The following is a 19,288-nucleotide window of genomic DNA, read 5'->3' as shown; positions in this document are numbered from 1 at the left end:
TACAGTACATGGCCCTTTAAGCTTTTGACATACGCACGAAAAGTGCTATTTACTAAGTATATACTTTAAATGATATTTTTATTATTAATTTGTATAAATGAATGTCATTAGTCATTGCCTACATTAAATGTACTTAATCTATGCTTCCATAAATATATTTACTATCATTATCAATATATTACAAGACGTTGCACATATGTCGTTGTTTCACTTATATGCACACCAATATAGCCTAATATAACTGGAAAGCCTGGCAGGCTAATCTTTTAACACGTTGGCTGCCATGAACATTGAACTTCACCGTTGGGATCACGTAATCTTCTCTGTGTGCCCATGAGCATCACCAGTAGAATCGAAAGCTCGTTACCTCTTTATTGACCTCAGTAATAAATGTATAGTCAGATGCTGGGATCACTAAATTTGTAAGGGGCGTGGGAGATACACTTTAGGTGAAGGATGGTGGGCAGCCAATGTGTTTAATACTTCGTTTATTTTTGGTAGGCTTAATTTTGCTGCCCTTTTTAGGGTACTTACCGTAGGGAACTATATACTACGTTAAAAAAACCTATGCTAAAATAAAAGGTAAAAAAACCTATTTCTATCTAAAGAGTTTGTATAGGTGTAACTGGGTCACAGCTGAATTCTTATAATGCAAACCGAAGGGCTATATGCAAGAGTACTCGTATGGAATAACAAACACCTTACGACAAAGACCATAATAACTGTCTACCAAACTTGTGTCTTTAGAGAATACTCTTGTAGGGGGCCGAAACCTGGACGTCGTAAGCTAATCAGGAACGAAGACTTAATTAACACCTTCCACGTGCGCTGCCTTCGGAGTAGGTAGGTATGGTATAGTAAACATAACATGGAAAGACAGGGTTACTGGTTACCAACGAAAGTGCGCTGGAGTTTGCTAAGCTTCCTAGTATCACCGCGCTTATAATCTGAGACCGCGCTACTCAAACAGAGACGTTTGCGGCGGCTAGGGCATGTTTAACGAATGGACAGTGCTATTAGGCAAGTGCAACGTAAGACGTCATTACTCCGCTTTAAAGACTGCGTAAAGCGTAATATGATTGCGTTTAACAATAAAGCACTGCAACTCATGGAAAGACCTAGCAACACACCGCGTTGAGTGGAAGAACACCTTTTAAGAGGTCGCGTAACCAATGTTAGGTCCTGGTTTCAAGACTTGGCCCGAAAACGAGCAATAAGACATATATGTGCGATGAGGGTCGCCTTAATGCGAACCAGGTATGTTGCGGATGCAGATTTTTTATGACATCCGCGGATGCGGATATTTAAAGCCTCACATCCGCGGATGCGGATGCGGATGTCAAGATTTGGTACTCAAAAAACGTCAAATGTTACATATTTAGTATTTTTTATTTAAAAAAAACGAACCGTTTAGTATTTGAACAAGAATATAGGTGACGTTCCACGGCAAAAGGTACCTTATGGCGGCTGGCGCTTACGTCGCATGGCGCCGCAATAATATTGGAGCGGCGTTAATAATAGCGTAAGCGCCAACCGCCATAAGGTACCTTTACCTGTGGGACGTCACATAGGTGTGTTTTATTTAATAAACAATAACTTGGCCGGTTTTTCGGGATCTAGACGATTTCGTTATATATAATGACGAAATTACCTAAAGGCCCCAGTACACAGTGAAGGATGGGCCATGCCACACCCTGGCCATTGTGTACAGGGGGCTATGCTATGGTATGCAATGGCGGACGACTGCCGTCAGTTGTATCAGCCGTGGTGAGCAATCGGGGAGTTGTCGGTTTTTTGGCACACTTCAAAGGAATCGTGGCGTACCGTGGCCTGTGGTGTTCACACAGTCGCCATTGTTTGTTTAGTTTCTTGAATTTTTGACCGCTTGATTCAATGTTAATAGCACAAAATGTCATCATTGTGGAGCAATGAAGAGACTTATCAGTTTATTATAGATTTATATGAATCAGAGCCTGCAATTTTTTTTTTTTTTTTTTGATGCACCATTGTGTGAACACCTACGTGATATAGGCCTACTGTTGCGCATTGCAAAGCATGGCTTGGCATGGACCATCCTTGACCACTGTGTACTGGAGCCTTTACACTTACGCCAGCGGTGCCGTCTCTAATACGTTCCTGTTAGGTACCTACTTGGTCGACATCCGCATCATGCGGATGCTCCGCATCGATTTTATGCGAATGCGGATGTTGAAAATAATGCGGATGTTCCGCGGATGCGGATGCGAATATTCGCAACATCCCTGGTGCGGACCCTCGTATTACTTGACAGAAATGTGGACGATTATGCCGTTCAAAAATTGTGTCATATATAATATAGCCACGAGCGGTCCTGTCGCTAGATCACAGATGCTGCTTAATTATTTTAATCATCTGTAAATATATAAAAGGCCTGATGATGATGCTTTACGCGGCCATTGCCAAGATGAGGGGGGCGAAGTGCACCTGCCGTGTTAATGCGTCGTTTAATTGTACATAAGCCCGAAGTACGGTAAAACCTAGGATTTACCGGAAAACCCCAAGTTTTACCGATGCTGATCGGTAAAAGCCCGAAATGTCAATCAATAATACCGGTAAATCAAAGAAAAATCCGGTAAATTGAGGGCCGCAAGAACCGTTACGGGTTTGTATTTGTAACGTCATAGAAGCGTCGGTTCCGCCAGCATCGTTGTTTAATCTCTCTCCTCACACAAAACTAGTGTCCGACCGAAGGTTGGAGTCTGTGCTCAACTACTTATCCTGAAGCCTGAAGCACGGCTTTGACTCCACATGAAAGTTCCCCTCACGGGGGCACTTCAGACTTTTAGGCCCAGGTGAAGATCGATACCCAGCCTTGCGATATTGTCAACAAAAAATTTGGGGCTCGCTGCGCTCGCGTTTTTGGCTGTTTTGGTTGACCCTGTATCTACATGTTAGCTTGACTGGTGAATGAATAGAGTTAGACCAAGAAAATTCTGCAATGATTTTGATAGCATTATAAGCAGTGCAGTGCAACTAGTGCAAATGTTATTTATACGTCATAATTTCATAGAAGTTTTGACGTTTAATAATAGTCCGGTGGCCGGCTGCATGAAACAAACCTCATCAAAAAATAGAATATACCTACCCTGTAGAGGTACCTGACATTTAGTAGCTTCCAACGCACTTGGTCGGCCTAGGCTTAACCTGGCAGATTTTGTACAAATGGCAAAAACGTTGGACAAAAATTCATCAAAAAAAACCTCATCGAAAAATAGAATGAAACTTGTATGGTAGGATACCTGACCTTGAGGACAGTAAAAAAAAGTGGTCGGCCTCACCTTAGCCTGGCAGTTTTTGCAGTCCGACCAGATTTATTGGGTCACGTGAGAGCTACAATTTACCTCATCGAAAAATAGAATGAAACAAACGGATTATAATAGCTAAAATAAGCCTGTTGACGTATGTCTTGGTCGGCCTCACCTTAACCTGGCAGTTTTTGCAGTCCGACCAAATTTATTAAAAAATCATCAAAAATTTTTTATCGAAAAATCGTATGAAACTTGTATGGTACGATAGCTGCCTTTGAGGACAGTAAAAAAAAAGTGGTCGGCCAAATCCTGTGTTGGCAGGTTCCTGTGTCCGACCAATTTTGTGGTACCACGTGAGACCTACAATTTACCTCATCGAAAAATAGAATGAAACAAACGGATTATAATAGCTAAAATAAGCCTGTTAACGTATGTCTTGGTCGGCCTCACCTTAACCTGGCAGTTTTTGCAGTCCGACCAAATTTATTAAAAAATCATCAAAAATTTTTATCGAAAAATCGTATGAAACTTGTATGGTACGATAGCTGCCTCAAAAGGACAGTAAAAAAAAAGTGGTCGGCCAAATCCTGTGTTGGCAGGTTCCTGTGTCCGACCAATTTTGTGGTACCACGTGAGAGCTACAATTTACCTCATCGAAAAATAGAATGAAACAAACGGATTATAATAGCTAAAATAAGCCTGTTAACGTATGTCTTGGTCGGCCTCACCTTAACCTGGCAGTTTTTGCAGTCCGACCAAAATTATAAAAAAATCATCAAATTTTTTTTATCGAAAAATCGTATGAAACTTGTATGGTACTATAGCTGCCTTTGAGGACAGTAAAAAAAAAAGTGGTCGGCCAAATCCTGTGTTGGCAGGTTCCTGTGTCCGACCAATTTTGTGGTACCACGTGAGAGCTACAATTTACCTCATCGAAAAATAGAATGAAACAAACGGATTATAATAGCTAAAATAAACCTGTTGACGTATGGCTTGTTACGGATGGCTTTCACAAATTCAATGTGGCGGTGTGCGGCAGAATCCACTTGCATCAAATTTGATGCCACACATTGTGACTGGACATTAAGAGATGAAATGTATAAGATAAAACTTTTTACAAAAAAAAGAAAACCGACTTCAAAAAGGATGAAATAAAATATTATCCATTTTAAGTCTATGCGTTACCAACTGATATGTTTGAAGTCGGTGCCAAGCCAACTTTGGAAGCATACCATGATTTTGGTGCGAATCGATAAGGATGTACGTTGGTTTGCCTTAAACGACGACAATTAACGTACTTTCTGTAGGTACAGTTGACGTTAAAAATATGTTTACACTTTTCGTCTTATTACAAAGGAGTAAGGTGCAAAAGTGTAACCATATCTTTGACGTCGAATGTATCTAAGAACACACCTCAGAACACACGATCAAACCTTCTTAGCACAGTCCGTACCATGTTAGTCGGCACGCAAGCGTGAGATTGGGACTGAAGTTATTTCCCGTCCCTTATTCAGAGAACTACGCTTCATAATATAAAACAATTCAAGGAATTTACTTTCTTGCCAAATGTCACCTGAAGCGGTTCAGTTGTATAGCCATGAAAAGGTGACAAAGAGGCAGACAGAATTACTTACACATTTATAATAGTTATTAATACAGTTCTAATGGGATTTATAGTCATAAGGCTGATTATATTTGACGGGTATTGTTACTACTTGGCTTGGCACCGACTTCAAACATATCAGTTGGTAACGCATAGACTTAAAATGGATAATATTTTATTTCATCCTTTTTGAAGTCGGTTTTCTTTTTTTTGTAAAAAGTTTTTATTTTTCCATTTTTAGTTTTAACGCATTGTTAAGAGCGCGACGCATGAATGAAAAACAACATCATGATTAACACTAAATTCGTGTATCTACTTTAATAAATATGTAATCAGGAATTTTCTCGAGTCCGTCTGGGAAATTACAATTCCTGTCACTACACTAAATCCATCCTCCGCCCCGCCACTGACCCAATCTCTCAACCCCCCCGATCACTCTACCTCACAGCGTATCAACTCCTGATCCATGTACCCCTCGGCCCTGAACCAGCAGCCCTACAACCACCATTACCCGACCCCTTTATCCCCGACCCCTTAACTCCTAACCCTAACCCCCGATCAGTAGCCTTACCAGCTTTCCAAGAGTTTGACATTGATTTATTCGCTAGCGTGTGTGTAACTTACTTTCTTTGCATCTCGCTCGTATTGGCATATTAGTGCGAGCGAGATGCATAAAAAGTTAGTTACGAAGACGTTAGCGTCGCTAACTTAGCGAATATGTCAATGTCAAACTCGTGGTAAGGCTACACTTGCACTACATCAAATTGGCGGTGTTCGGAAGCAAATGCTTGAGTTACTTTAGAAAACACCGAAATCACTTTACACGTGCCTTTAAAAACTGAGGAGTTCCCTCAGTTCCTCATGGATTCCATCATCAGACCAGAACCAAAAATAATACGAAAACACCTAGGAGGCAACTCCTTCCAAACAAAAAAAGAATTACTCAATTCGGATCACAGGTGCCGGAGTAATCGCTGAACATACTACATTTAAAAAATCATCATCATTATCATCAAAACAATCATCATCATCAGGTCTACTTCATCAAAGTGGTGGTTTTCGGGAGAAAATGCTCGAGTTGCTTAAGAAAACACCCAAATCACCATGCATGTGCCTTTAAAAATTGAGGAGTTCCCTCAATTCCTCATGGATCCCATCATCAGAACAGAACCAAATTAAAATGGGACCAACTCGGAGGTAGTTCCTTTCAAACAAAAAAAGAATTACTCAAATCGGACTACGGATGTCGGAGTAATCGGTGAACGTACTACATTTAAAAAATCATCATCATTATCATCAAAACAATCATCATCATCAGGTCTACTTCATCAAAGTGGTGGTTTTCGGGAGAAAATGCTCGAGTTGCTTAAGAAAACACTCAAATCACCATGCATGTGCCTTTTAAAATTGAGGAGTTCCCTCAATTCCTCATGGATCCCATCATCAGAACAAAACCAAATTAAAATGGGACCAACTCGGAGGTAGCTCCTTTCGATCAAAAAAAGAATTACTCAAATCGGACTACGGATGTCGGAGTAATCGGTGAACGTACATAGAAAAAAAAAAAAAAATAGCCACAACCGAATACAGAACCTCCTCCTTCTATGAAATGGAAGTCGGTTAAAAATGGTTTGAAGGGCACATAACGCCTTTGCGAGTCGAAGAAATAACAAGATGATTATGATTAACAGTAATTATTAACAATAAAAGGGTTATTTCCACTAGTTCCCACCTTTTACCACTGGTAACTACTGAGAAAAAAAAATCCTAGTAGTTACCACCAACTCGGTTTGGTGGTACCTACTGGGAATTTTTATTCCCAGTAGTTACCACTGGTAAAAGGTGGGAATTTTTTTTCTACTAACCGAGCTTCGAAGGAGAAATGCTACAGTTGATGGAAAAAAGGCTGATTTGATACAAAGATAATCACTTAATATATGTGAGGTTATCTTGTGTATTTTACCATTTATTAAAATTTTGGAAGGCTCACGTGCAGTTTTTCCTGTTATATTACAAGTGTTCGATTGAAAACTAAGCTTTGGTGTATACCTAGATCACCTGCATGTACAAGAAGGCGTTTCATATACGCCCGCCCATCAGATAGGTACACAAAGTCATGATGCGTATGGAATACAGCATGTGTAGCCAAGCCATTATGCCCTAAATTATGTACTACTTCGTTAAAACTTAGCTTACCTGTGTATTTACTCTTTCCGAAATATTTATCTTCCTTAAATTGCAGCCTACACAAACGGTCTTTGTCATTTGCCTTAGTTTTTGGTACTCAAAGCTTTTTCTCACCGATTTATGCATATCGGGTCCTTGGGAAAAAAGGGAGATCCTATAGGTATATTTCCACAATTTGTCGCACACTATTGCAGTATTGTGGAGAAAAAAAAACATACAACCGCATTGATAACCTCTTCCTTTGGGATTTGGAAGTCGGTTAAAAAAGGAGAATGTTTACAATTTATTGGAAACAATGTATGTGATTTGACAGTGACAGCAACTCCACTATGGAGGCGCCAGCTGGCGTGATAAAATGTCAGTTATGCCTCCTCATTCTATCTGTAGTGGAAAAGTAGGATATACGATTCAAAACTTGTCAAAAATCGATGAAAACCTTTTTATTTTTGACATCTGTGAGACATCATCTCAACCTAAGTGTTACTCTGAAACCACGTCGGTAGTTAGAAAACGTTATTTAGATATTAAGTAGATAGATTTATGAATAAAATTTGAACTGAATGTTTTCTTTTTTTTTAAAGCCCTCTAAGACCTCCATGGACTCATTTACTTATGACTTTTTTCAGTTAGCATTATTAAGTTAAGTTCAAGCTGCGAAGAAACCATATTTTCAATAAAGAAATTATTATTCTTTATAAATGTGGTCGGACTGCAAAAACTGCCCGGCTAAGGTGAGGCCGACTAAGCCATAAGTCAACAGGCTTATTAAGCTATTATAATCCGTTTGTTTCATTCTATTTTTCGATGAGGTAAATTGTAGCTCTTACGTGGTACCACAAAATTGGTCGGACACATTAACCTGCCAACACAGGATTTGGCCGACCACTTTTTTTTTTTACTGTCCTAAAAGGCAGCTATCGTACTATACAAGTCTGCAGCGGATTTGATAGCCCACGCAGTGAAAGTGTTATTTTAAACGTCAAACTTCTATGAAATTATGACGTTTAAATGACACTTGCACTGCGTGGGCTATCAAATCCGCTGCAGACTTTTTTTGGTCCGACTCTATGAATTTTACACGCTTTGGAATGAAAATTGTCGAGTTACGAATTTTTTTCAAAAAAATGTATGGTGCAGAAACAAGAAATCATTATTAAGTACCTACTCAAGAACCGCAAAACAAACCGTAATATTCTCGCAGATGGTTATACTACGAATTATTTGTGATTTTTTGGCATATTACATATATCCGTCACGGGTGCAGCTTTTTAAAAAAAAACATTAATTGTTTCTATGGAAAAAGCACGAAAACCAAAGTCAACTGTTGTGAGATATTTTGATTTTTTGTACCGGCTAAATACATTTTATTTGAAAAAATATCATAACTAGTATTTTCGACTCAAATCGTCTGAAACTTACAACTTAGCATAAACATACTGGGCAAGACCCATTTCAGTCAAAAAAAATCTTAATATATATTATGTTGACTTTGGTTTTTGTGCTTTTCCCATAGAAACAATTAATGATTTTAAAAAAAGCCGCACCCGTGACGGATATAATAATATGTAGTATGCCAAAAAATCACAAATAATTCGTAGTATAACCACCTGCGAAGATATTACGGTTTGTTTTGTTTCTTGACTAATAGACCAGCGGTGGAACAAAAATGGGTTTTGATAACATTAAAGTTTTTTCTTTTTTGATATGTTATTGTAAGCATGTTAAATAACATTCATGTAAAAAGTTAGAAAATTTTAGGTGGAGCGTTCGGCCATATTTAAATTTTCAATTTTTGCTAAATAACTATGTAAATATAAAATTAAAGTTACAAAAAACATTAACATATTCAATAACACTTTAATTTATTCACACTATTCGGTTTTTAGAAATCTGGAACAGCTGCTTTCTGGTGAACGTAAAAACAGGAATTATTATGAAAATACAGAATTAGAGTAGCTGATATTGCAAAATTACGATATTATCTATCAACTTAGTATACATGTAAAAAGTTAGAAATGTAGACAATGTGCTTGTCTAGATATTGATTTCTCGTTAAGCAGTATAGCCAATATTGAATTAAAGTTTGTAGAGTTAATATTACACGGTCATAATAAAGATCTTACTTCTCACACAAAAGATTAGAAATATAAAATCACGGCGACACTAAATACTGATACGTAAGTATGCATTCCGAGCTTATATTAAGTTACATTTCAAACGCGCGGCGTTTGCGCGCGCCGCGCTGTGCGCCGTGGCAGGAGGCAGCGATCGACGGTCGCGGGCTAGCGGTTAGCGCGGTGCCCTTAAAAATACGCAAAGCGTTTATAAAATTATTATCAATGGTAAATAGTTATTTTACACAGTACACTAATGGAAACTTACCTTCCCTTATTTATTTCTATATGTACTAGGGATTGCCCGCGGTTTCGTTTACGTAGAATTCGTTATCGTGTTAAGTATAGAAATAATAGATACATTTAAAAAATTATTTTAGGTGCATTGTCATACAGATAACTACCCTTGTTAAAGTATTCTTCAAATTCAATACACAGGTGTCATTTCAATATAATTTTGCGTAATTTGGCGCTTTTAGGTTATAAATGACTAGCGACATATATTTTTTAAGAGCGATCATCTCCGATAATATTTACTTTATCATAAAATCAATTTCAAACTGACGTTATTCAATATTTATCATTTTAAAGTCAATATTACCAACCAACTGATCCAATTTACCTACGGTAACAACTCAAAATTTGCATCAAATTAAATGCCACTTTTCTTATCCGTTACGAACAATCAAGAGGGCCTTTACGAGCTGATGTGGTGAAAATTTTATTTAACCTTCGTCCCTTGAAACCTTCACTACGCTCAAGGTTCAACTTTACGAACCACTAACTACGCTCGTGGTTCAATTTTAGAATGTTTGAATTTGTGAATGTGCTTCCTGCCTCGCACAGCCAAACTGTGGAATGAACTGTCCGATACGACCTTCAAACCTTCAAAGACCCCCATCTTAAAGGTCGGCAACGCGCTTGCAACCCTTCTGGTGTTGCGGGTGTCCATGGGCGGCGGTAATCGCTAACCACCAGATGATCCGTCTGCTAGTTTGCCTCCTATTTAATAAAAAAAATGTTTCGCTTATTTGGGTATCAATATTAGCACGAGCGGTTAATCAACAACTTTTCCCCTTGTAAAACAAATAAATAAGGTAGGTGAGGTGCAGGCATATGAGGCCCGGCGGGTAACAAGGCCCAGCATTCAAAAATAGCAGTTGCTCCCTATTATTCCCAATTATTCTGAATTTTTACTTGTTGCTAAGAAGGCCCACTGTCAGTGCAGGTAAAAAGGTCTAGTCCCGGGCCTTATTGAACGTATGAGATGAAATATTAGATTAAAATATTTTAAGATAATTTTCAATATTTTTAATCTCTTATTAATAAGGTCGATTTGAAGAAACTTCTATGAAATTATGACTTATAAATAACACTTGCACTGCGTGGGCTGTCAAAATTGCTGCAGACTTTTCTTGGTCTAACTCTAATAATTTTTCACTTGCTTTATTGACCTAAAGACGTTTTAAAGAATCAAAAAGTCTAATAACATTGAGGCACTTATACTTTTTAAAGGCAGTAACTAATTACAAGTGACTTTTTTTTGTTAATACATAGGTAGGTATTTACTATCATCATCATATATTTAAGAGTATGACTCTTGTCGGTGGAGCAATTTCCATGTTTGGCGGTCCTCCGCCTTCTCTTTGACAGCCCGATACGACACGACTTTGATCTTTTCCTTTATTTGATCCATGTACGCTCTTCCAGACCAAGGTCTTCCCCTCTTCCTGTTTGCTTCAACTTTCCCTTCTATGATATTTTTGATAAATTCGTCGTGTCGTATCAGGTGCCCAAGCATCCTTCCTCTTCTATTGTCTATTGTATAGTTCTTAACAAACTCCTCCTCTCTCCTACTACATAGGCCACACTGAATGTTTTGCACTACTGGCCACTGGTAAACATTTAAATTATGAATTGTATATTTAAAAAAATACAGGCTTTTGATTATGGAATGTGACAAATGTTGGCGACAAATCGATCGTCTTTTGTTTTTAATGGCTTGTCAAAGTAAGTCAGTGCGTTGAACGTGGCTTTAACGCGAAAATATTTTTAGAGCTATGATTTTGTTATGATTTTAAAAGTTCGCTTACTCCGCAAGAGTGTAGTGCTTGCCTTCAAAATGCTTTTGGGATTGAAGCACCACATCTGAGCATCGTGAGGCGTTGGTATGGTGAATTTAGTAGAGACAGTATTATTCTAGATAATGATTTTCGTGAAGGTCGACCGTCCACGGCGATCATTCAAGGAAACGTGGCTACTGTGAGACGACTCATTGAAGAAAACCCACGAATCACCTATGACGAATTTGAGGACAATTAGGGATAGGTATGAGACAAATACAAAAGATTTTACAAGAATATTTAAAAGTCGGGAAGCCTTGTTGTCTTTGGATTCCTCACGAATTAACTTCAGTCCAAAAACAGGTACTTTTTGACTGGTGCCGAGAAATGCTGCGTAAGTACAAGCAAGAAAGTTCAAAACCTGTATATAACATCGTTAGAGGAGATGAAATCTGGATTTTCTGCTACGATCCGGAAAAAAGGCATTAGTCCAGTCAAGACCGCGAGAGACGACCGAGAAGCCGCATCCTCCTGCGTCATAATAATGCGTCCACCGATACCGCAATAAAGGCAAAAACATTTTTTAATTACGAAAACGTGGAAAATGTCTCTTATACGGATTATAATCCAGACATTGCACCATGTGACTTCTATCTATTTCCCAAAATTAAGGATTTAATTTGGGGTTTGACATTTAAGACCCCGGATAAGGCAGTTACTACGTTTCATCACCACGTCGAAAACATGCAGTCAAGTGATTGGGCCTCATGCTTCCAAAAATGGTCTGAGCGAGTGAATATGTGCATAGAATGTAAAGGGAAACATTTTGAGAAGCAATAAATGTATTATTATGGTTATAAATGATTTTATTCAAAAGTTACGCAAAACTTTCAGTGCGGCCCTCGTATGCGTAAAACCTCTTCGTTAGTTTTCTTTTCTTTTACGATAGAATTGCGAAAAATAGATATTTTGCAACGAGTGACGAATTTTAAAACACGGTCAAAGGGAGTGTTTTAACGTGCTTATTATAGCACCGGTCGTAATGTAGCACCAGATGTACTGTAAAAATTATGTTAAAAGATAATACTTACTGTTACGAATAAATATTTTTACTGTAAAAAAATATCCCACCAAACACATTTTCATGTAAATTTTGTTGCTAAGACGAAACCATAAGACTCGCACTGTCAAAAAGTTGTCAGATCTCTTGTCGAGCCAAGCTTCAAACTCTACAAGCCCTAACTTCACTAACTCTACACCTTAGTCAAAATATGTGGCTTGGCTGTTTCGCTACCGCCACATGGGCATAAGGTGAAAAATTTATTAAATTCATTATTTTTAGGGTTCCGTACCTCAAAAGGAAAAATACTGAACCCTTATAGGATCACTCGTTTGTCTGGCTGTCCGTCTGTCACAGCCTATTTGCTCCGCAACTACTGCACCAATAAGTTGAAATTTGGTAGTATACACATGTAAGTCTCTAGCCCAAGGACATACACGTAAAGTAAATAATATAAATTCAAATAAAGGGGTCACTTTTGAGATTAATGATAAATAGAAGAAAAAAAAACTATATCTTGTTATAATTAATATAAGAGAATTAGAATATGAATTAATATAAGAGAATTTTGTTAGAATTTTAATTAGTATAAGATAAGATAGATATGTATATTGTCATGTTATTTTCTCGAACTCCCCATCGGCATACAAACCTCCTCAAGGTTTTGCCCACGATGGGTCTTGTAATAATAATGTACTTTATTTAGCTTATTGTTCAATAAATAAAAAAATATATATATGTATATATCAAACGAAGGGGCTCATTGTAAGAATCTCAGATACATTTTTTCGTAATTTTAAAATATATTTATTAGTTGTTTAGAAGTTATTTAAGAAAATACGCAAAAAATGACCATTCCCCCCCTCCCCCCTTATCTCCGAAACTACTGGGTCTAAAATTATGAAAAAAATACACATATTAGCTCTCTTCCTATAGATGACAGGAAAACCTATTAGAAATGTGCAGTCAAGCGTGAGTCGGACTTAAGTACCTAGTTTTCCGATACCTACGGATTTTTTAAAGACTACTCACTTTTCTCTAAAAAAAATATATTGTTAAAAATTGTGTAATGTACAGAACCCTTAGAACGCGAGTGCGATTCGCATTTGGGCGGTTTTTGTATTATACTTACATATAATAGTTCTTGTAGAAACGAAACGGCCAAGCCACACACTTTTGGTGTAGAGCTAGTAAAGTTAGAGGGCTTGTAGAGTTAGAAGCTTGGCAAGAGATCTGATAACTTTTTGACAGTGCGAGCCTTATGGTTTCGTTTGGGCAACATTGTACATCAAAATGTTTTTGGTGGGATTTCACTTCTTTTTGTAAGTTATTTATGACAATCTTCCATCCCCTAATTTAAAGGGTTGGGGGTGATTTACTATTAAAAATCCTGAAATAAGTATCTGGGGGCATCTGTTACACAATGTACTTCTTACTGATTCCCCATATAACCCTTCACCCCGTAAGGGTAAACTTTGGGGTTGAAATCTGCCTTCACCCCGTAAGGGTAAACTTTGAGGTTGAAATCTATTCTATATCCTTCCCCATAACAATACCTATCTACATACCAAATTTCAACTAAATCGGTTCAGCGATTATTGATTTCCCATACAAAATTAAACCCCATCTTCATCCCCTTAGGGATATTTTTTTTTTTTATTTATTTGTTGTTTGGGTACTAAAACTATCTTACATACCAAATTTCAGCTTCTTAGAGGACTTCAGGAAGTACCCGGTATTGATGATCATCAAGTGAGTGAGTCAGTGACGAAATCGAAGTTTTTAGATATGAATAAAATCTAAAGTATAAGAGCTATGCAATTGATATGCTTAATAAGTCCGAGAACTTTGTTTATCTGGTATAATCCAACCCCAAGTTATGAGGGTTCCAAAAAACGACGAAGCGCTTCGAGAAAAGGTAGATAGTGCCCTTGCGCTTTTCTCGTCTTGGCGGGGGCACTGCCGTGCCCCCAGATGTTAAAAGATGAGACTACTGTAACTAATAAAGATTTATGTTTAGTTACCTACTATTTTCGCGTAAACTAGACAATTTTTATATCTTTAGTTATTAAGACCCAAAATAATTATTTTTACTTATTATAAATAAATCCTCCTGTTATGAAGTATCAAATATTGTTATTTGTATATGTATAACTCTTAAGTTAAAAACTGTCACATGTCAAAATGATTATTTTTTGCGGGATTAAGTAATACACTGGTAGTGTTCAATAAGGCCCATAATAGGACTTTTATAAAAGGTATATTTTCCAAGAGTATCGTGATATTTTTATAACTATTTTGGTATAATGAAGAAACTTAAATAAATGAGAAACCTATTTGAGTGAGTTTTTCATACTTCATATCCTGTTTATTAAAAAAAAAAACCATTTTAATTTAAGGTGGGCTGTATATAGGCATATACGGCCCACACGGAATATACAATAAGGTAAGTGAGGCCACTTACCTTATTGTATATTCAGGATGTATACCGTGTAATATTGATCAGTTGGTTTATAATATACATATTATGATATTGACGTTGAATAGGACAGGACATGACAATAGGAACCAGAAATAGGTATAGTTGGTCAAACCAAAATGTCAGTAAATAAAAACAAAAAACTATATTCATCCTTTTCTTTTGGGTGCTAGTACTAGTGTAAGTCAAAGATAGTATGATGATTCTCCCTGTCTATGTTTGAAATGAGACAGTCCTTTGACAAACTATGTATAGTAAAAAATAGTTGTGAATATCTTGTACATTTTTATTACAATATTAGTCAAGATAATGAAATATAGCTGGTCAAGCAAATCTTGTCACTAAAAAAAGGCGCGAAATTCAAATTTTCTATGGAACGATATCCCTTCGCACCTACATTTTTCAAATTTGCTGCCTCTTTCTACTGACAAGATCTGATTGACCAGCTGTAGGTATTTTTACTTAATAAGATATTTTAATTTCACGTAATGTCCGCATCTAATTTATATATGTGCACGGTAAACAAACAAATGAATGATAAGAAAAGACAGACAGTGTTACTGAGCGGGAGGTGGGGCGAGGGGCGAGGTATGGTAGGCTATGATGATAGGCTCTCGAGCGCCGCGCCGGCGACTGACGGACCAGCGCGGCGTATGTATGAATTTCGCGCCTTTTTAACTAGATTTTACTATTACAATGCAAGCTACACACAGAAATTTCTTACTTTCCATAATATGGCTGCGTATATTATTTTATAGTAATAGACTTATTTTTACAGACTCTAATTCAATATTAGATCTTATAGGACAAAAAACGTATATTAATTCTAAAGCATATATCTTATTCTTCTAGCTTTTTAGCTTGCCTATTAACTTATAAATTTAGATATGTTGTTGTGGATTTATTAAACTTTAATTCAATATCGACAAAATAATAAGCTAATTGTAGTTTGACAAAGAAGCACGTTAAAAAAATTTCTAATAATTTTACATTATAAAGCGTCATACATATTATAGACAATGGAACTTAAACATTGCACTTTAATTCAATATTAAAAGATCATTACTAAAAATATATAAATACCTAATTTATATCTAACGCTCGTTCTAACTTTTCATCATATATAGCATATATGCTTAAAAATATGTCCTATATCAGATAAGTATCACTTTTTCAACTTTAGAATTATCAAAACTTTTAGTGCAAAAATCCGGTCCCACTATTGAGCTATAAGTAATAATGATTTTTTGTTCCTGCTCCATACATTTTTTTGAAGTGAAAACTTCTTTAGCGGCGCTGAGCACTTTTTGAGGTGGGGAAAAAATGATGAACTAGATACAGCGTAACACATAACGCGTAACGACGACGACGACGACGGCTGACGTCATGTGTCACGCACAATGTTATTCACCAAAGAACTTTAGTCATAACCGTCATAACGTATCATAATCAGGTGAATTATTTAAAACTGGAACTTTTATATTATTTAAGCAATAAAGCTCAATGTTCTAATCTTGTACGGGCTGAAATACGAGAATCTCAGTTACATTCTAACTTTAGGTATTCAAATATAATTCAATAAAGCTGCATCTTGATAAAATCGCTAATAAAAGTGAAAACTCAGAATATCATGACCAAATATATTTAGATGCGAGGTCTGCAAGGTAACTTTACAATTTCTATTCGAATTTTAAACAATTAACGCTACAAATTTAAGCTCACTAGCCAGCAATTTCGGAACTAAAGTTTTTCAATAGTAAGGAGGATGGGTCAATTATACATAGGTAGTGCTGCAGACATTTTGGACTAGTCATTGAGTTTTCACTTCTGTCGGCACTCCAGGGGGCCGATTTTTGAAATTCGATCGTTCGATCGTTCGGAAATCGGTGGAAAACGGCGAAATGCTAATTTTTGAAATACTAGCGATAGAAATTGGGAATCGAGTGGTATTGACCACTCGTTTTCAATTCTATTAGTAGAATTTAAATGCCTAGTAGTAGAGATATTATTGAACGAAATTTAATACACGAAATCGAGTAGTCGAATTTAAAAAATCGGCCCCCAGGAGTGCACCCCGATTTTTTTTTTAATTCGTAACTCTCATTCCACAACTTTCATACCTAATCGTCTAAAATTCATAGGTTACTATAACAATGCCTAGCAAAACCGATTTCAATCAAGAAAACATAAAAATAACTTCGGTTTCTATGTCAATGACAGCCTAATTTCAGCCCACAGTGTGGCGTCAGTCCTCACAAATTGGTATTCAACCGTCCGCACCTCATTTTATCGGTAATATCGGTCAATATCGGCGGTTGAATTCGGCGAACCAAGTTGGTGTTTGCATCCGCACCTCCTGATTCGATTGGGCAATTTAATCAGATTGGCGAAAAATTTACTAGTCAGGATCTGGTCAGGATACGCCTTTAGCCCCCATTCCCACGGGCGCTTTTACAACGCGCGTTAAAAAAGCGTTTGAATGACACCAATAGATACATGTGTATTTATTCACACGACAGCGGTGGCGCTAAATAATGACCGTAGTTATGCAGAAAACGACCAACTCAATTTTTTATCAATGCAGAAAGAGACCAAAGCTACTGAGTTAGGGTGTAAGTCACTTTGACAAATATAAAAAGTTGGTCGCTTTCTACAGAACTACGGTCTTTTATCACGCGTTGTTAGATTTTCGACTTACCTAAGCCTTGGTCATTAAATCGAATTTAGAGTGCGGACAGATTCAAGCGCTTTTTAACGCGCGTTGAAAAAGCTCTCGTGCGAATGGGGGCTTAGAGTCCGTCGTTGCGACCGGCTGTAACGACCGATTTGTAAAAATGCATCGTTAAGCCCGCTCCACACTCGTGCGCGAATCGCGGCGCGAAGCCGAGTCTGGAGTCGATTTCGCATATCAGCGAACTAGACTCCACACTCGCGTTCGCGGCTTCGCCCGCGATTCACGCGCATAGTCTGGAGGGCGCTTTACATTAGGTCCGTGTTCTATGTATAAGCCCCTTTAGCAATCACCGCTACCTGATTGGCTACTAGGCTAATCAAATTCAAATTTTTCAGTTATGACATTTATAATGGGACCAACTTCGTAATCACTTAAGCTTTTTTGGCCGTTTCATACATTTTGATCGAGTGGATGTCGACGTTTTCTATGGGAAGGCCAATATTTTTTTTGGGATTTCGGGGTTGGTCCGATAGAAAAAGTTGTTCAGTATGACCCAGTATGACGGGCGTAAGCCATAATGCTATGTTGGGGGCTGCAATAGTGTCCTGGCTGCTCCTTCGTCGGATGCTATTGCAGCTTGTACGAAAGGCTTTAGTATATAGAATAAGTTAGTTGTAAGAATGTATAAATTTGTAGTTTTTTATGGAGCGACATGTTCACCTCAGTGACAAGCTCTAAAAATAAATAGAAAAAAAAAGTATGACGGGCGGCTATACTAATCTGTAGACACATATTATTAATCTGTGAGCTAGTTCAGCTAATATTTCACGTGCATCTGTTATTTGTGCACGCTTTTTGGAAATAATTATATCTCTGGCGTCAACAATCGGAATCTTTTTTTTGAGTTGAGGGATTGCGATGTTGAGGCTTGATTTTTGATCTGAAAGAAATTCAATCAAGAATAATTTTATCATGAGCAATCCAAGCTATAGTCCGTTTTTTTTAGCATTAGAAAGAACTTCGCAGAAGTAAGCTTCTGGTTCCAAATCCGGCACTTTCAGCGGTAATAATTTGAAGTAAATTATATGTATTGACCATGCTACATTAGATAATTCAATAATTATTAACAATTAAAGAGCCCGATAAAGACTGCACGCTTGCTTCTGTGGAGTTCTTTCTAATGCTAAAAAAAACGAACTATATTCAATAGCAATACACAACAGTATAAGCAAGTTACCTTTTATTTTAATTCCGTCGTATTTGTATGATATCCTTTAAACTCTTGTCAATTAAAGGCATATCCAGATTAGTCAATTTTTCGCCAATCTGATTCAATTGCCCGATCGAATCAGGAGGTGCGGACGCAAATACCAATTTGGCTCACCGAATTCAACCACCGATAATGACCGATAATGACCGATATTACCGATAAAATGAGGTGCGGACGCAAGAATACCAATTTGTGAGGTTAGTATTTTCGTTCTGGGGCATTTATTCAATTTCATCATCATCATCGTCATCTCAGCCATAAGACGTCCACTGCTGAACATAGGCCTCCCCCTTTTTTGGGGGGTGAATGCCATAATCGCCACGCTTGGCAGGCGGGTTGGCGATCGCAGTCGAGTACACCGAATTTGAGGGACGCTGCTGCCTGTCCACCGGTGGTCTTGGACGTGGTTTAAGGACATACCCGTTTATTCAATTAAGAGGGCTCTAATATCACCATAAATCTAAAATTGGAGATTGACGCCAATTTCATTACTGATCAAATCGACCGATTCGATCAGTCCCGAAGGAATAAGGAAGTCTTCGTTAAATAAT

At 37.5% G+C, this 19,288-nt stretch overlaps 1 protein-coding gene across 1 annotated transcript in view; it reads left to right on the top strand.

Moving 5' to 3' along the window:
- The window catches only part of LOC134669094 (uncharacterized), a 272,403-nt gene that overhangs the window by 54,250 nt on the left and 198,865 nt on the right, over positions 1-19,288 (top strand). The gene's annotated exons all lie outside the window — the stretch shown is intronic.

This window comes from Cydia fagiglandana, chromosome 11, assembly GCF_963556715.1.
Source record: "Cydia fagiglandana chromosome 11, ilCydFagi1.1, whole genome shotgun sequence".
Lineage (NCBI taxonomy): Eukaryota > Metazoa > Arthropoda > Insecta > Lepidoptera > Tortricidae > Cydia > Cydia fagiglandana.
The sequence above is the reverse complement of the archived record's forward strand: the minus strand, read 5'-3'. Positions and strand labels throughout refer to the sequence as shown.